The sequence below is a fragment of the Carlito syrichta genome, unplaced genomic scaffold, assembly GCF_000164805.1.
Source record: "Carlito syrichta isolate Samal-C Ts95f unplaced genomic scaffold, Tarsius_syrichta-2.0.1 Scaffold153564, whole genome shotgun sequence".
Taxonomy (NCBI): Eukaryota; Metazoa; Chordata; class Mammalia; order Primates; family Tarsiidae; genus Carlito; species Carlito syrichta.
In genome coordinates this window covers 54,993-59,021 of record NW_007097660.1, presented here as the reverse complement: position 1 = coordinate 59,021, position 4,029 = coordinate 54,993, and the positions used below count along the sequence as shown (strand labels likewise).

The 4,029-nt window shown below is 58.3% G+C and overlaps 1 protein-coding gene across 2 annotated transcripts in view; it reads left to right on the top strand.

The window, feature by feature from the left end:
- Positions 1–2,165: 2,165 nt before the first annotated feature.
- CLDN6 (claudin 6) overlaps positions 2,166–4,029 on the top strand; it is a 3,510-nt gene continuing 1,646 nt past the window's right edge. Inside the window, exon 1 of one of the 2 annotated variants that reach the window (XM_021708891.1) lies at positions 2,166–2,203. The gene's annotated coding sequence lies outside the window, so the exon portion shown is untranslated. The remainder of the gene's footprint in view (positions 2,204–4,029) is intronic. The other variant, XM_008050630.2, reaches the window with a different exon arrangement.

The following is a 4,029-nucleotide window of genomic DNA, read 5'->3' as shown; positions in this document are numbered from 1 at the left end:
CGCCGCCCGCTCCGGGACGTCCCGCCCGCGCGGCCCGCGGCGCTCAGCCATTTGCTCACCAAACACGGCCCCTGCGCGCGTCCCCGGACCCGGCCGGGACGGATCCGGCCCAGCCCTGACGCTGCTCAAGTCCGGGCGTGTGGAGGAATCGGACAGGACGCGTGCGGAGATCAGCGCCGCTCTCCTAAGGGCCCCAGGGGTATGACGATACTCACATGAAAACAACATCCCCTGGCCGAGCGTGGTGGCCCAGCCTGTAATCCCAGCACTTTGGGAGGCTGAGGCGAGTGGATTGCCTGCGGCTGAGGGTTCCAGACCAGCCCGGCGACTTGGCGAGACCTCGTCTCTACAATAAAATAAAAAGTCAGCCGGGCGTGGTAGCACGTGCCTGTAGTTCCAGCTACCTGGACGGCTGGAGCGAAGGGATCGCCTGAGCCCAGCAGGTCGAGGCTGGGGTGGCCGTGAGCGTGCCGTTGCACTCCAGCCTGGGCGACTGAGGGAGACTCCAACTCAAAAAAATAAAATAAGCCGGGCTCGGTGACTCAGCCTGTAATCCCGCGCCTTTGGGAGGCTGAGGGGAGTGGATTGCCTGAGGCTGGGGTTCCAGACCAGCCCGGGCGACTTGGCAGACCTCGTCTCTACAATAAAATAAAAAGTCAGCCGGGCGTGGTAGCACGTGCCTGTAGTTCCAGCTACCTGGAAGGCTGGAGCGAAGGGATCGCCTGAGCCCAGCAGGTCGAGTGGCCGTGAGCGTGCCATTGCACTCCAGCCTGGGCGACTCAGTGAGACTCCAACTCAAAAAAATAAAATAAACCGGGCTCGGTGGCTCAGCCTGTAATCCCGCGCCTTTGGGAGGCCGAGGTGAGTGGATTGCCTGAGCCCGCGGGTTCGAGGCCCGCCCGGGCAACTTGGCGAGACCTCATCTCTACAATAAATCAAAAATCAGCCGGGCATGGTAGCGCGCGCCTGTAGTTCCAGCCACTTGGAAGGCCGGAGCCCAGCGGGTCGAGGCTGTGGTGGCCGGGAGCGGCCACTGACTCCAGTCTGGGCGACAGAGTGAGACTCCAACTCAAAAAAATAAAATAAAATAAAATAATATCCCCTTTCATTTGTACCTTAGGTAACAGTTGCGAAATAAAATGCAGCGCTAGCACTTTGCGAGGCCCAGAGGGGAGTATCTCTTCAGATCAGGAGTTCGAGACCAGCCTGGGTAAAATAACGAGCCCCCTGGCTCTTAAAAAAAAAAAAAAAAAAAATCCGGTCGGCGTGGTGGCTCAAACCTATAATCCCAGCACTTTGGAGGGCCGAGGCGAGAGGACTGCCTGAGCCCGTGGGATGGAGACCAGCCTGGGCAACATGCTGAGACCTCGTCTCTACAATAAATCAGAAAATTAGCTGGGCGTGGTAGTGGGCGCCTGTAGTTCCGGCTGCTTGGAAGGCTGAGGTGGAAGAATCACCAGCGCCCAGCAGCTCAGGCTGCGGTGGCGGGGAGCGCGCCGCTGCCTCCGGCCTGGGTGACAGAGTGAGACTCCGACAAATAAATAAATAAATAAATAAATACACACATACATACATACATACATAAATACATAAATACATAAATAAAATATCCGAGGCGAGAGGATTGTCTGAGTCCAGGGGTTCAAGACCAGCCTGGGCAACCAGGTGAGACCTCGTCTTTACAATAAATCAAAAAATTAGCCGGGCGTGGTGGCATGCGCCTGTACTTCCAACTACTTGGAAGGCTGAGGCGGAATGATCGCCTGAGCCCAGCAGGTCGAGGCTGCGGTGACCACGAGCGTATCACTGCACTCCAGCCTGGGCGACAGAGTGAGATTCCGACTCAAATAAATAAATAAAGTAAAGTAAAATAAAATACAGGCTTGTCTCCATTTTGCAGAGTATAAAACTGAGGCTCGGAAAGGTTCGCTGAGTTCCCGATGTCACCGGTGGAAGTGGTGCAGTCGGGACTCAAACTCCCTCCGCCAGGATTTCCACACCCCGGCCCCGTGCGGGCTCAGCGGCCCCAGCTCGGGCGCCCCCATCTGCCAAGGCCAGGATTCGCACTCCCGCAGCCGTCGGGGACAGGGTCTCTGCCCCTCCCCCGGGGCGGTGGTCCAGTGACGTCACCGCTTCTTTAAGACCACCGCCTCCGCCCCTGTTCACGCACTCCGCCTAGGAATTTCCCTTGTTACCTTCGCAGGTGAGCCCCGGGGGAAGTGTGCGTGTTGGAGCTGGGTGAGGGCGACGGCGGCGTGGAAAGGGGTGCGTGTGGGGAACGCGGGCTGCCCTCCTGGCAGCGGCCACCTGGGTGGGCCAGTCCCGGGACGCCGGAGTCTCCGAAGCGACCGGGCCCTTTGGCGGCTCCAGAGGGGTAAACGCCCCTCCCCCACCCCCTGGGACAAAGGCACCGAAACCCCGCGAGCCCCTCCCCCACCCACCTTGCCTTTCGGGGTGGGACTCCCCTCCCCTCACCTGCTGGAGCGGACCCTGCGGCCGGCGCAGTCATTAAACCCCTCCCGGCGGCTCCCAGGTTGGGCTGGTCGGGCGGGCGAGGACAGTTGATCTGCAGTGTGTGGAAAAGGAAGGAGGCGAGAGCAGGGGCGCACTCCGAGGGGACAGACCTGGGCCACCTCGATCGGCGTGACCCGGGCCCTAACTCGGCCGGAGGCCCGGTGGGCGGACCTGGGCGCTGGGGCCTGCGCGGGCCAACCGGTCCCGGCCAGCCTCCCCCGAGGTCGTAAGTTCGGCCCAGGCCTGGCGGGACGGTCTACGAGTCGAGAGCCTGGCCTCAGGCCGCACTGCAGGCGCCGCACTAAATTTAGTCCCGGGCACCTGCTGGAAGAACTTTGGGCAGTGGGGAGCCATAGCAGGACCGATCCCGCGGCCAGCTCTGACACGAAGTGGGATGTGAGGATACACAGGTGCAGGCCAGGGCAGAGGGACTGGTTCACTGCACAGACCCCTAGGGTTTTAACTCCTCTTAGGAAGTTGTCCTGGGAGAACCCTAGCTTGAGCTTTGGTCTCCAGCACACAAATTGCCCCAACCTTCAGAGTGTGCTCTCAGGTTCCCAGGAGAGGTGGGAAGGGTGGGGCCCAGGCAGCCCCTGAAAGGCCTTGGGAAGGAGCTGCTTTGGGGTGGGAGGATTAATGGCGGTGTTCTTCATCTCAACTGCCCCTCCAGGGGGTGACTGGACCCAGAGGCCACCAGGTGAGAGAAGCTTGGGTAACCTCCAGGCTCAGGAATGAGTTGGTTCCCGGAGAATGGGGGCAGGCCAGGTTTGAGACACGAAGTCTCTTTTTATGTTTTTATTTTTATTTATTTATTTTGTTGTTGTTGTTGAGTTGAAGTCTCACTCCGTTGCCCAGACTGGAGTGCAGTGGCACACTCGGCCACTGCAGTCTCGACCTGCTGGGCTCCAGCGATCCTTCCGCCTCAGCCTTCCAAGTAGCTGGAACTACAGGCGCGTCCTACCACACCCGGCTAATTTTTTGATTTATTGTAGAAATGAAGTCTCGTCAAGTTGCCCGGGCGGGTCTCGAACCCTCGGGCTCAGGCAATCCCCTCACCTCAGCCTCCCAAACGCGCGGGATTACAGGCTGAGCCACCAAGCCCGGCTTCTTTTTATGTTTTTAAGTCAGGGTCTTTTCTCTGTCGCCCAGGCTGGAATGCAGTGGACTCACTGCAGCCTTGATCAGAGGATCCTTCTGCTCCCAATAGCTGGGACCACCAAATAGCTGGGACCACCACGCCCAGCTAATTAATTTAATTTTTTTTTTTTAGTTGGAGTCTCACTCTGTCACCCAGACTGGAGTGCCGTGGCACACTCCCGGCCACTGCAGCCTCAACCTGCTGGGATAATTTTATTTTTAAAGAGGCAAGGGCTTGCTTTGTTGCCATGGTCTCAAACAATTGAACTCAAGCAATCCTCCCACCTTGGCCTCCAAAAGTGTTGGGATTATAGGTGTGAGTCATTGTGCCCGGCTCGACACAGGATCTTTTTTTTTTTTTTTTTTTTTTTTTTTTTT